The sequence below is a fragment of the Sapajus apella genome, unplaced genomic scaffold (assembly GCF_009761245.1).
Source record: "Sapajus apella isolate SASKATOON/1434 unplaced genomic scaffold, GSC_monkey_1.0 scaffold68, whole genome shotgun sequence".
Taxonomy (NCBI): Eukaryota; Metazoa; Chordata; class Mammalia; order Primates; family Cebidae; genus Sapajus; species Sapajus apella.
This window is the reverse complement of record NW_022437008.1, coordinates 6,634,046-6,648,556: the sequence shown is the minus strand read 5'-3', so window position 1 is coordinate 6,648,556 and position 14,511 is coordinate 6,634,046. Positions and strand designations below refer to the sequence as shown.

The following is a 14,511-nucleotide window of genomic DNA, read 5'->3' as shown; positions in this document are numbered from 1 at the left end:
TAAAATGAGACCTACTGGCTACACTCGCAGAAGGTTAAGGCATTCTAAGTCACAGGATGAGAGAAGGTTGGCACAAAATACAAGTCATAGAGACCTTGCTAATAAAACACTTTGCAATAAAGAAGCTGGCTAAAACCCACTAAAACAAAGATGGCCACAAGAGTGACCTCCAGCCGTCTTCACTGCTGCACTCCCACCAATACCATGACAGTTTACAAATGCCATAGTAACGTCAGAAAGTTACCCTATATGGTCTAAAAAGGGGAAACATGAATAATCCACTTTTTATTTAGATCATCATCAAGAAATAACCATAAAAATGGGCAACTGCAGCCCTCAAAACTGCTCCATCTATGGAGTAGCCATTCTCTTATTCCTTTACTTTCTTAATAAACTTGCTTTCACTTTAGACTCACCCCAAATTCTTTTTTGCACGAGATCCAAGAACCCTCTCTTGGGGTCTGGATTAGGACCCCTTTCCTGTAACATGTATATGTTTGTGTATAAAATAGGGAATGAAGTAGAAGCAAGCAGCTGACATTCCCAACTACACTAAGCATTACTACACCAATACAAGAAAAGAAAGAGTAAGAAAAAAGAGTGGGAGAGAAGATTGGATTCACCCTGGAAAACCAGTATTCACGGCTTAGTGTTGCTTGCTGGGAAATATGCTCCCTTCATTGGAAAGTATTTATATTCAAAAGAATTTCTGTATTGGATTCATCTAGAAGCCCAGGCAGAGGTGAAGGTGAATATAAATTAGAGACAGAGTCTGCTATAAGCCATAACATGACCCAAGGCAGAGTGAAGGATTCACTAGCAATAAGACAGTACCACCCAGCTCAGGAAAGGGCACAACCCCAGGCCAAATATTCTCATGGCAATTTACAGAAGCTTTAATTTGGAGGTACAATGTAAGGGCAGTTATTCCGAGCAGTTCTATTGTCGCATGCATAAAATGATCCCTTATGTGGCCCATGCAGATTTTTGTTATTCCTGCATAATCAGCATAAGGAAAATACCTTTTTTGGTATTTTGGAGTGTTGCCCACACACAATATAAAGGTGATTCCCTGCCAGCCATGCTTACGCCACATGAACAGGCTCTCTGGTCATAGGGCTGAATCAGAAGCAGACAAGTGTCTGGCTGAGCCAATCTGATACTGAGAATGAGGATCTGTGATACAGAAGAAAACAACTAATTTTTTTTCTTTTTCTCATACTCAACAATCAATCCAGGATACTTTTGTGACCAGGTACGTGGGGGTATTTCCCCACACACCAAGCAAGCAATTTTGCAGATTCTCCAGTGGACAGCAGCGGGTTGTCCTCCAGTTCAATTCCATCCCGACACTACCTACCTAGAGGCAGCATCGGATCCTACAGGGTGAGGACTCAGTCCCACATGACAGTCATGAGCCAAGCAGATACCAGTCACAAGCACCGACTGTGACCTCTGCTTCTCACCAACTAGCTATAGGTCAGAGTTCACATGACTCTCCTATTGGGTTTGATTAATTTGCTAGAGTGGTCCACCGAACACAGAGAAACACCTTCCTTACATTTACCAGTTTATTAATAAAGGACACAGGTGAACAGCCAGATGGACAATGCCTTTCCATAAGGCAAGGTATGGAAGAACAGATATGGAGTTTCCATGTCCTCTCCAGATGCACCACCCTCCAGGAGCCTCCAGGTGTTCTGCTATCCGCAAGCCCATCTGAACCCTGTCCTTTTAGGGTTGTATGGAGGCTTTATTACATAGGCATGATTGATCACATTATTTACCATTGGTGATTAACTCAACTTTCAGCTCCTCTTCCATCCCCAGAGGCTGGGGGTAGGGCTGAAGTCTCAACTCTCCAATCATGCCTTGGCCTACCCAGTGACCAGCTGCCATCCTGAAGCTACCCAGGGGCCCCCAGCCACCAGTCATCACGTTAGCATACAGAAGATACTCATCATGCTGGAGATTCCATGGGTCTTAGGAACCCTCTGTCAGGAAATGGGAAGATCAATATATACAGACTGTATAATTCCCAGTATCACAGAGGAACTACTTCTACCTGGATTGTCTCCTTAAATGACAAGATATGAGGCCAGGTGTGGTGGTTCATCCCTGTAATCCCAGCACTTAGGGAGGCTGAGGTGGGCAGATCACCTGAGGCCAGGAGTTCGAGGCCAGCCTGGCTGACATGGTGAAACCTTGTCTTTACTAAAAATACAAAAATTAGCCAGGTGTGGTGGTACACGCCTGTAATCCCAGCTGTTTGGGAGGCTGAGGAATGAGAATTGCTTGAACCTGGTACATAGAGGTTGCAGTAAGCCAAGATCACACCACTGCACTCCAGCCTGGGTGACAGAGTAAGACCTTGTCTCAAAAAAATCAAAAGGATCTTGTAGTATAAAAGAAAGATAACTTTCAATATAAGAGAAAACTATTATGATCTCATATCCTGCTAGCTATAGTTCAGCTTCAGAGCAGTGACTCATACATGGTAGTACTACTAAATATTTATTCAACTGAATTTAATGTGACTGGATTTAATGTCTCAAACTAATGTCCAAAGCTAAGCATCATATTTCATGGAGTAACATTAGAGGCATTGTCAGTGAATAAGGAAAGAGAAAATAATAGACATTATTCCTGTTATTTAATGCTGTCCCCAAAATACCATTTAGTAAACTAACCAAAGAAAAGAACTGAAATAAAATGCTATATAAAGTTTCAGGAGGGTGGAGTAGATGTACTTTTTCTTATTTCTTCAGCTAAGTACAACTACAGATTCTTGACATTATATATCAAATAAACAGAAGAAAACTCCAAAAGGAGGAGAGAGAAAATAAAATCTCTAGGGACCTCAAGACCCCAGGAACAATACAGTAGTGTGTCATAAGAGGTCACATGGAGAGCAGTAATGAGACACCTTTATCTCTCCCCGGCTCGTGGGGAACTGGAACTCTCATCCCTAAACAATAGTAATGAGGAGTCTCTGTAACCTTGGGTGTCAACAGAGGTCACATAGAAACCTGCACTTTGACCAACATTTGGTAGTAATGAGGCAGCATCCCTTTTCTCCTGCTGGAGTGTTGTCAAAAGGGACTGTCTAAAATAGAAGGTTTAAATAAGACCCAGATTTTCATACAATAATACCCAAAATGTGCAGGTCTCAATCAAAAATCACTCTTACTGAGAACCAGGAAAATCTCAACTTAATGATAAAAAGACAACATTGAGAGGACAGATGTTAAAAATATTTGACAAACCTTTTAAAGCAGCCATAATAAAATGTCTCAACAAGCAATTATGAACAAGTTTGAAATAAATGAGAAATAGAAAATCTCAACAAATAAATAGAAGATATAAAGAAGAACCAAATGGAAATTTTAGAACTGAAAAATACAATAACTAAAATTAAAAAATTCAAGGGATGGTCTCAACGTGAAGGGGACAGAGGAAGAGCAATACAGGAAAGCATCAGTAAATGTGAAGTTAGAACACCACAAATTACCCAGTTCAAACAATGGAGACAAAACAGACTAAAAGAAGAAAAAAAGAAAAAAGACCAGATCCTTAGGGACCTGTGGGACTCTAACAAAAATCTAACATTCATGTCATCAGACTCTCAAAAGGAGGGGAGAAAGAGGGTGAAACTAAAAAGTATTCAAGGACGGGAACAGTGGCTCAGGCCTGTAATCCCAGCACCTTGGGAGGCCGAGGTGGGTGGATCACAAGGTCAAGAGATCAAGACCATCCTGGCCAACATGGTGAAACCCCGTCTCTGCTAAAAATACAACACTTAGCTGGGTTTTGTGGCACATACCTGTAGTCCCAGCTACTTGGGAGGCTGAGGCAGGAAAATCACTTGAACCTGGGAGGTGGAGACTGCAGTGAGCCAAGGTTGGGCCACTGCACTCCAGCCTGGCGACAGAGCGAGACTCCATCTCAAAAAAAAAAAAAAAAAGTATTCAAGTAAATGATGGCCAAAATTCCAAATTTGGCAAATGACAATATACCTATAAATTCAAGAAGCTGAGCAAACACCACACAAAACAAACTCAAACAAATCCATGCCAAGTTACAAAACAGTCAAACATCTGAAAGCTAAATGCAAAGAGTGTATCTTCAAAGCAGTGAAAAGGACAACTTACCTATAGGAGATGAACAATTTGAATGACTGCAGAGTTCTCCTCAGAAACAATGGAGATCAAAAGAAAATAACATAACAATTTTCAAGTGCTGAAAGACAGGGACTGTCAACTCAGAATTCTATATCCAGTGAAAATATTCTTTAGGAATGAAGGGGAAATCTGGACACTTTCAGATGAGGAAAAGCTCAGAGGATGTGTTGCTAGCAGACTAATGTAAAAGAATGGCTAAAGAAAACTCTCCAACTAGAAATGATATGATAAAATAATGAGTCTTGGAATATTCGGAAGAAATAAAGAAAAATGGAAAGAGTGAAAATTTGGATAAGTACAATAAATTTCCCTCACCTCTTAAGTTTTCTAAATTCTGTTTGATGGTTGAATAAGAAATTAAAACATTATCTAATGTTGTAATTGATATAAGAGTTCCAGTTTCCCACTTGTTTTATTTTTTATTTATTTATTTATTTTTTTTGAGACGGAGTTTCGCTCTTGTTACCCAGGCTGGAGTGCAATGGCGCGATCTCGGCTCACCGCAACCTCCGCCTCCTGGGTTCAGGCAATTCTCCTGCCTCAGCCTCCTGAGTAGCTGGGATTACAGGCACGCGCCACCATGCCCAGCTAATGTTTTGTATTTTTAGTAGAGACGGGGTTTCACCATGTTGACCAGGATGGTCTCGATCTCTTGACCTCGTGATCCACCCGCCTCAGCCTCCCAAAGTGCTGGGATTACAGGCTTGAGCCACCGCGCCCAGCCCCCACTTGTTTTAAATGTGTGTACAGGAATATGTAAGACAATCACAGATAGGGGAGGGTAAAGGGACATAAAAGGAGGTCAGGTTTCTATGCTTCACTTGAACTGGTAAAACATCAACACCAGTAGACTGTGCTAAGTTCTGTCAATATAATGTAATACCTAGAGCAGCCACTAAGAAAGCTACACAAAGAAGCATCCTGAAAAAAAACACAACAGATGAATCAAAATGAAATTTTTAAAAATCCACAAAAATACAGGGGGAAAAAAGAGAAAAAGAAAAAAACAGAATAAACAGATATTAAAATAGAAGACTTAAGTTCTAATATGTCAATAATTACAACTAATTTAGGCAGCCTAACATACCAATGAAAAGAAAGAGATCAGCAGAATGGGTTAAAAAGTATGACCCAGCTATATGCTATCTACCAGAGACTCACTTCAAGTAATGTAGGTAGGGTGAAAGTAAAAGGACATAAAAAGATATATACCATGCAAACATGACTCAAAAGAAAACAGGAAGAGCTATAATCATATCAGAAAAAGTAGGCTTGAGAGCAAAGAAAATAACCAGAGACAGAGAGGTACATTATGTATTGATGAAAGGGTCAATCCACCAAAAAGACATAGCAATCATGACTGTGTACGCACCGCACAAGAGAGTTGCAAAACGTATGAAGCAGGAATTTATAGAACTGAAAGGAGAGATACAAAAATTCCCAATTATAGTTGGAGACTTCAACACTTATAACAATTGAGAGAGAAACTAGACAGAAAAATCAACAAGGATATGGGAGAACTGAACAATACAATCAACCAACAGAACTCAGTCGATATTTATAGGACACCCAACAACAGCAGAATATACATTCTCTTCAAGTGTCCACGGAACATATACCAAGATAGACCATATCTTGGACCATAAAACAAACTTTAACAAATTCAAAATAATTGAAATATTACAGAGTATGTTTTCTGACCATGATGGAATCAAACTAGAAATTAACAACAGAAATATAACAGGAAAATCTCCAAACACTTGGAAACTAAACAACAAACTTCTAAATGATCAGTAAGTTGAAGAAGTCTCAAGACAAATCAGAATCCACTATAAAAGAACCGTTAGAAGTGATAACAAAGGCTGGCCTAGGTGGCTCCTGCCTGTAATCCTAGCACTCTAGAAGGCCAAGGAGGTGGATCACTTAAGGTCAGGAGTTTGAGGCCAGCCTGGCCAACATGGTGAAACCCTGTCTCTACCAAAAATACAAAAATTAGCTGGGCATGATAGTGGGTACCTGTAATCCCAGCTACTCAGTAGACTGAGGCAGGAGAATTACTTGAACCTGGGAGACAGACGTTGCAGTGAGCAGAGATCATATCACTGCACTACAGCCTGGCCGACAGAGCAAAACTTCATCTCAAACAAAATAAAACAAAACAAAACAAAAAAACTGATAACAAAATTTTGCAAGGTGATGTTACAAAATAAATACATAAAAAGCGGTGGCTCATGGCTGTAATTCCAGCACTTTAGGAGGCCAAAAGTATCAGAAGAGGTCACATGGAGAGCAGTAATGAGACACCTCGTCTCTACTAAAAATACAAAAAATTAGCTGGGCATGGTGGCTAACGCCTGTAATCCCAGCTACTCAGAAGGCTGAGGCAGGAGAATCTCTGGAACCCATGAGGTGGAGGTTGCAGTGAGCAGAGATCACACTACTGCACTCCAGCCTGGGAGACAGAGTGAGACTCTGTCTTAAAAAAAAAAAAAAAAAAAAGAAAGAAAGAAAGAAAAGAAAACATGAAGGCAAGATAATCCCAGTCACACCTTCTGTATAGCTATAGTAACAAAGTTTGTATAGTGTTTTCTATATTATTAAATAAGTAGATGTGATATGGGAAGAAATCCATTAATCCTCAGATACATCTGTAAATATAAAGCAATTCCAATTTAATCCTTATGGAATTCACCTGGAAAAGAAACACCTGATTCAGGCATGAACATTATGCAAAACGGGGTAAGAGTCACCATACTAGATATAAACATGACTTATAAAGTTTCAATAATTAAAGTATTTTACTGAGGGAGGATTGAACAGACAGGCCAGTGGAATAGATTAGAAAACCTAGAATCAGATCTATGCGTATGTATGAATTTAGTATGAGTTTAAGTACATAAATGTTTCATGTATTTTGACTGGTTTTCTACTTATTCATGGCAGAAGGGTAAATCGGGCTTCTGTATCTCCCCTGGGCCAGAAACAGACATCCCTGGCTGCTTTCAGAAAATAGACTGCAGAGGACCTGGGACATAAAGGGGAGACCCACTCTGGCGCTCTGTGGGGATCCAGGTGAGAGTTGACCATAGTTTGGAACAGGAGAGTAAGAGATCTCTGCAAAAAGTGCTTAGATTCCAAGTGAGTTTGGAAGGCAGAAAAGACAGAGTTTGCGGATGGATTACATAGATATGGGAGTGAGTGAGAAACTATGGGTTCCAGGATGACAGAGCTACTGGAAGAATAGAGGCACCCAATCCTGAGAAAAGCAAGTCTTAGGGCGATTCAGGCCAGCACCTATTAGACATCGAAACAGAGACGTGGGATAGGCAGAAAACGCAAAGCATGCAGATGAGCAGTCACATCTGTTTTCTCAACTTTCCTTCATGCATTATTCTATTTTTTATATGATTTTATTATCTGAAAAAGCCATTGGCTATATGTCATTGAATTCAGAACTTCAGGATTATCCTCATTTCTCAAGTTAGCAGATTTGTCCTTTAACAGTTCAAAAGAGACTGAGAGTGGCTCATGCCTGTAATCCCAGCACTTTGGAAAGCTGAGGCAGGTGAATTGCCTGAGCACAGGAATTCAAGACCAACCTGGGAAATATGGCGAAACCCCATCTCTATGAAAAATACAAAAAATTAGCTGAGCATGGTGGCAGGCAACTGTTATCCCAGCTACTCAGGAGGCTGAAGCAGGAGGATCACTTGGACCCAAAAGGTAGAGGTTGCAGTGAGCCGAGATCCTGCCATTGCACTCCAGCCTGGGTGACAGAGCAACACTTCATCTCCAAAAAAAAAAAAAAGAAAGAAAGAAAGAAAGAAAAAAGAGAGAGAGAGAAATGCATGCGAATGTCTCTAAGGAGTCAGAGTTCAGAGTCCCAGAGAAACCCTCCCTGGGAGGAAGTAGGGGCTACACAGCACAGCTGGCAGGCCCACATTCCCACCGAGGAAGGGCCCCAGACTCCCTAAGTTTTCCTTTTTCTGCTTATTTAAACACAGAACCCAAAGGAGAAAGACTTTTCCTCCCTATGCTCACAAAGACAAAATGGCAGCTTAAACATGGGAGAGACCTGGTTAGACCAAACATACTAGACAAGGAAGTGGGTTGAATTTCATAAACATTTCTTGAGTCCTTGCTTTTTGCCTGGTATAGGAGCTACAAATAGGAATATAACCAGGAATTTGTACTGCAATAGGGAGAACAATTACAATCATGAGCAAGAAGGGGAAAGGACATGCAACTTGGTCAAATGTGTAGATTTTAACTCTCACCACTATCAAGAACCAAAACTTTCATTAACAAGGTTATCTCACGCCACCCCTTTAGAGCCACACCTTAACCCTTGATAATCACTAAACTGTTTTTGATGGCTACAATTTTGTCATTTCAAGAATGTTGTATGAATAGAATGATACCATTCTAAGAAAGAGATTGGATCTTTACATTTACCATAGCTCCCTTGACATCCACCCAAGTTCCAAGTTGTTGCATTAGCAATAGTTTTTTTCTAAATTTCAACCTTTATTTTAGATACAGCATACACATAAAAGTTTGTCACATGGATATATTGTGTGACACTGAGGCTTAGGGTACAGAGCCCATCACCCAGGTAGTAAGTATAGTACCCAATAGGTAGTTTTTCATCCAACACTCTAGTAGTCCCAGTGTCTATCATTCCCCTGTTTATGTCCATGTATGCTCAATGTTTAGCTCCCACTTGTAAGTGAGTGCATGTGGTATTTGGTTTTCTGTTCTGCATTAATTCACTTAGGATGATGGCCTCCAGGTGCATCCATGTTTTGCTGCAAAGGACATGATTTTGTCCTTTTTCATGGCTGCATGGGATTCCACTGTGTATAGGTGCCATATTTTCTTTATCAAATCCACCATTGATGGGCACCTGCATTGATTTCCTGCCTCTGCTATTGTGAATAACACAGGGATGAACATATGAGCGCATGTGTCTTTGGCAGAATGTCTGTGTCTTTTAATTGCTGGATCTCTCACTCTGCCTATGCCCCTCAAATGAATGCTTTCCTTCAAGGAGGCAAGAAGCAAGTTACTACAGACCTGTATGGATTTGCTGCTGCTCACGGTGGGAGTATGCCTGGATAATCCAGGTCCAACTCAGTGCTAGCTGTTGCATCTCATATTGGGAACCCTGCTCTCTATAGGCCTCTAAATTCACAAATATTGTGAAATTATAGGGAAACTCCAGGATCCCCTAAACAACAGTGAAGCAGAGTGGCAATAGAGGATTAGGACCTAAAAGTTTCACACGGCTTGCAAAAGACAAAAACAGTCTACATGAAAAAAACTATGTGCTTTAAGAACTACCTAAGATTCCAGTGCCCAATACACTGGACCAGGCAGTTATGATTTATGTTCTCTTTGCCTTAGCCAGAAACTCATCAGGAAATAGAAAGACAGTCAACTTGGCTCAGTTGAGGAGAGTTTAATAAAGTGATTACTTACCAAGATGTGGGCAGAGGGTGGAGAAACACAAAGCATGAGCCGTACTCCCAGGCCAGAAAAAGCAGGGGTCCTTTGCCGTGACTTCCCTGGAAATGTGAGGTTCTTGCCATCTCAAGCCAGAAGCCTGTGTGAAGAGCCACCAGAAAAAAGCTGTAGCACAGAAATGTTATATTGGGTAGCTAGACTGGTATGAGCAGGGCAGGAGATGCCGCCCCACAAAACACACACACCAGGAGTATCAAGCAACTATCAGGTGATGATGGTCAGGTGGTTGTTAACTGGTCTCTCTAAAGTAATAATTGGTCACAGGCAGTGCCTAGGGAAAGTAGGCTCCTAATAGATAGAAAACACCTGGATGGTGATCAGCAGCTTCCCGTAAGATCTCAGGAGTTGGGCTAGAGGGGAGAAGTAACATAAGACCCTAGAAGTATGCCAATGTATAAGTCAAAAAGCTGAACTGTACACTTGCCTTTCAAGTTGCCTTTTTGGCCCTCTTCTGAGTAGCCAAGTACTTTTCTTGCTTTCCTTCCTGTTCTGAATCTTTTAATAAACTTTCACTCCTGCTCCAAAACTTGCCTTGGTCTCTCCTTCTGCCTTATGCCCCTCAGTCAAATTCTTTCTTCTGAGGAGGCAAGAACTAGGTTGCTGCAGAACCACACAGATACAGATTCACCACCAGTAACATATTTTGGTGCTGTGTGACTCAGATACCTTTCACTGGCAACATAAAGACAAACATCACATATTTTCACTTATCTGTGAGAGCTAAAAATCAAAACAATTGAACTCATGGACACAGCACAAAAGGTTGCTTACCAGAGGCTAGGAAGGTAGTGTGGCAGAATGGGAAGGAGACGGGGATGGTTAATAGGCACAAAAAAAAAAATAGAAACAAGGAATAAGACCTATGATTTGATAGCACAACAGGGTGACTATAGTCAGTAACTTGTTTGTGCATTTTAAAATAACTAAAAGTGTGTAACTAGATTGTTTGTAACACGAAGCATAAATGCTGAGAAGATGGATACCTCGTTTGAGTCCCTTTATATATTGCTGATAAAGACATACCCGAGACTGGGTAATTTATAAAGAAAAAGAAGTTTGATGGACTCACAGTTCAAACGTGGCTGAGGAGGCCTCACAAGCATGGTGGAAGGTGAAAGACACATCTCACACCACAGCAGGCAAGAGAGAAATGAGAGCCAAACAAAAGGGATTTCCCCTTATGAAACCCATCAGATCTCGTGATACTTATTCACTACCACGAGACTTATTCACCACTCCCCCTATGGGAGAAACCGCCCCCATGATTCAATTATCTTCCGATGAGTTCCTCCCACAGCACATGGGAATTATCAATTACCTCCCACTGGGTCCATCTCACAACTCACGGGAATTACGGGAGCTACAATTCAAGATGAAATCTGGGTGGAGACACAGCCAAACCATATCATTCATTCTCCATGATGTGATTATTATGCATTGCTTGCCTGTACTGAAACATCTCATGTACCTCATAAATATATACACCTACCATATACCCACAAAAATTGAAAATAAAAAAAATTTTGAAGAAAGAAGGGGAAATTCAACAGCCCGTGACAATCACAGTTGGCTATATTAACACCCTCCTCTCATTAACTGATAGAACACATAAACTGAAAATCTGAAGGCACTATCAAATAATTTTATCTAATTAACATTTACTGACCACTATTCTTATGAAATGCAGAATGTACATTGTTTTCAGATGCATATGCAACCTTCACCAAGATAGGACCATGTGCTGGGCCTTAAAATAAGTCTCAATGAATGTCAATAAAGAAGATGGTCTTACCACACAAAATAGAATTATAAGATGTCAATTACTGTAAGATATCAAGGAAATCTCCAGATGTTTAAACAGTATACTTCAAAACAAACTGCAGCTCAAAGAAGAAACACAATGGAAAATATAAAGTATTTAAAAGTGAATGATAATTCAAACAATATACAAAGTTAGAAAACATAGTTAAAGCTGTGCTTAGAGAGTAATTTACAATATAAATGTCTATGTTAGGAAAGAATGAATTAAAATCAACATTTAAAGTTAGTATTTTAAGAAGCCAGTGAAAGAACAAATACAAAACAGACAAGAAGAAAAAAATAACAAATCCAAAAGTTAGTTCCCTGAAGTGATTAATAAATTGATATAAATGAGTAGGATCCTAATCAAGAAAAAAAAGAGAGAAGATACAAGTTACCAACAACAGAAATGAAAGCGAAGTCTGGTCACGATTGTTCACGTCTGTAATCCCAACACATTGGGAGGCTAAGGCAGGAGGATTGCTTGAGCCCAGGAGTTCAAGACCAGCCTGGGCAATATAGTGAAACCTCGTTTCTTAAAAAAAAAAAAAAAAAAAAAATTAAATTAGCCGGTCATGGTGGCACGTGCCTGTAGTCCCAGCTACTTGGGAGGCTGAGGTGAGAGGATGGCTCCAGCCCAATTAAGTAAAAGGATAATTAAGTAGTAGATAAAGTTGTTGAAAAACACAGGGATAAATTTCTTGAAAAACACAATTTATCAAAGGACATTAAAGGAGAAATAGAAAATCTAAATTGACCTCTATTTATAAAGGAAATCGAACTCATAATCAAAAATCTTCCCACACAAAAAAACTCCAGGGCTTTATAATTTCACTGGTAAATTTTATCAATAACTTTTAAGGTAAAAGGAATACCAATTTTATAGGAAGCTTTTCAGAAAATAGAGAATGCTTTCAAATTCCTTGAAGAGGCCAGCATAACTTTTATGTATTTATAGCCCTGGTAAATATAAGTTCACCTTTCAGTAAAGATGCAAATGTTATTCAATAAAATAAAGAATAATCTTTTCAATAAATTATACTGAAACAACTGTATTTCTATATCTATATGTCTTTTTATACATAAATATGATTATGGATTTTTCTTTTTTGAAACAGACTCTTGCTCTGTGACCCAGTCTGGAGTGCAGTGACTGGATCTCAGTTCACTGCAACCTCCACCTCCCAAGTTCAAGCAATTCTCCCTGCCTCAGTCTCCCAGGTAGGTGGGATTACAGGTGTCTGCCACCATGCCTGACTAATTTTTGTATTTTTTAGTAGAGATGGGGTTTCACCATGTTGGCCAGGCTGGTCTCAAACTCCTGACCTCAGGTGATCCACCCGCCTCGGCCTCCCAAAGTGCTGGGATTACAGTAATGAGCCACTGCACCCGGCCAGTTATGGATTTTTAAAGAGAACCTCACTTACTTCCTTACACATATGGAAAAATTAATTTGACATATATCATAGAACTAAACTTATAAAGTACAAAACTTCTATAAAAATTTTTTTTAATTCATAATCTTGAAGTAGGCAAAGATTTTTTTAGAACACAAAAAAGCACTAACTGTAAGAAAAAAATGGTAAGTTGAACTTCATCAAAATTTTAAATATCTGCCAAGCAAAAGATTGCAAACAAGACAAAGATGCCTACTTTTACAACTTCTCTTCCATGTTGTACTGGAGGTTCTAGCCAGGGAAGTTAGGCAAGCAAAAGAAACAAAAGGCACCCAGACTTGAAAGTCATAAATAGAACTATCTTTATTTTCAGACGATATAACCTCATATACAGAAAATCCTTTAAAAATCTATTTTTAAAAAATGACTAATAAATGAATTCAGCAAGGTGGCAGAATAAATCTACATAGAGAAATATATTTCTACGTATAGAAATGTATACATTAACAATGGACAATCTAAAATGAAATTAAGAAAGCAGTTTGTCCACACCACAGACTAATGGTAGAAGAAAAAAAAAAGAAAGCAGCTTCATTCACAACATGGAATCAAAAAGAATAAAATATTTAGGAACAAATTTAACAAAAGAAGTGCAAAACTTACACTTTGAAAACTATAAAACTTTGTTGAAAGAAATTAAGAAGATCTAAATTAATGGAGAGAAACATTACATCTTCACAGGCTGGAAGACTTGATATTATTAGGATAACAATTCTCCACGAATTGATCTAAGACTCAGTGTGATCCTTATTAAAATCCCAGTTGGCTATTTTTGCAGAAATTGACAATTCATATAAAAATGCAAAAGCCACAGAATAGCTAAAACAATCTAGAAATGAAAAAGTTGGAGGACTTATTCACCCTGACTTCAAAACTTACTACAAAACTCCTATACTTAAGACAGTGTGGTACTGACATGGTACTGACATAGGAGAAACATTTAGATAAGTGGAAGAGAATTAAGAGTTTAGAAATAACCCTTTACAGTCATCCTCAACTGCATTTCAACAAGGGTACCCAAACAATCCAATGGGGGAAAGAACAGTCTTTTCAACAAATGATGCTGGGAACACTGTACATGTAAAAGTATTTTTGTGCATGGTGTGAGGAACCCTTCCACACACAAAATTAAACTCAAAATGGATCATAGACTATAATGTAAGAGGTAAAACTGTAAAACTCTTCAAAGGAAACATAAATCTTAGTGATCTTAGGTTTCTTGAATAATGATATCAAAAACACAACAGATAAAAGAAAAAGTTGATCAATTGGACTTTATTACTCCCTCTAGTGGATCCAAAATGTAACCATATTTATAACTATCTCATCTTTTTAAAACAATAGCAAAAGATATTTCCACAGCAATTTTTCTACTCAGTGGTCATTTTCATGGTCATTTTGGTGAATTACTTTTGCTTTCCTGTATAGCATGACCAAGGGGCATGAAGGTATTTTCAAGGGGGGAGAGAAATGACCTGTATCTTGAATGTGGTTGTAGTTACACAATTGCACCAATTTTTATCAAAACCACTTGGCTTGAAGACTTA

The 14,511-nt window shown here is 39.1% G+C and overlaps 1 long non-coding RNA gene across 1 annotated transcript in view; it reads right to left on the bottom strand.

Moving 5' to 3' along the window:
* Positions 1 to 14,511, bottom strand: part of LOC116530763 — a 29,133-nt gene that overhangs the window by 12,382 nt on the left and 2,240 nt on the right. Inside the window, exon 2 of the long non-coding RNA XR_004260117.1 lies at positions 9,663 to 9,786. This is a non-coding gene — a long non-coding RNA (uncharacterized LOC116530763). The remainder of the gene's footprint in view (positions 1 to 9,662; positions 9,787 to 14,511) is intronic.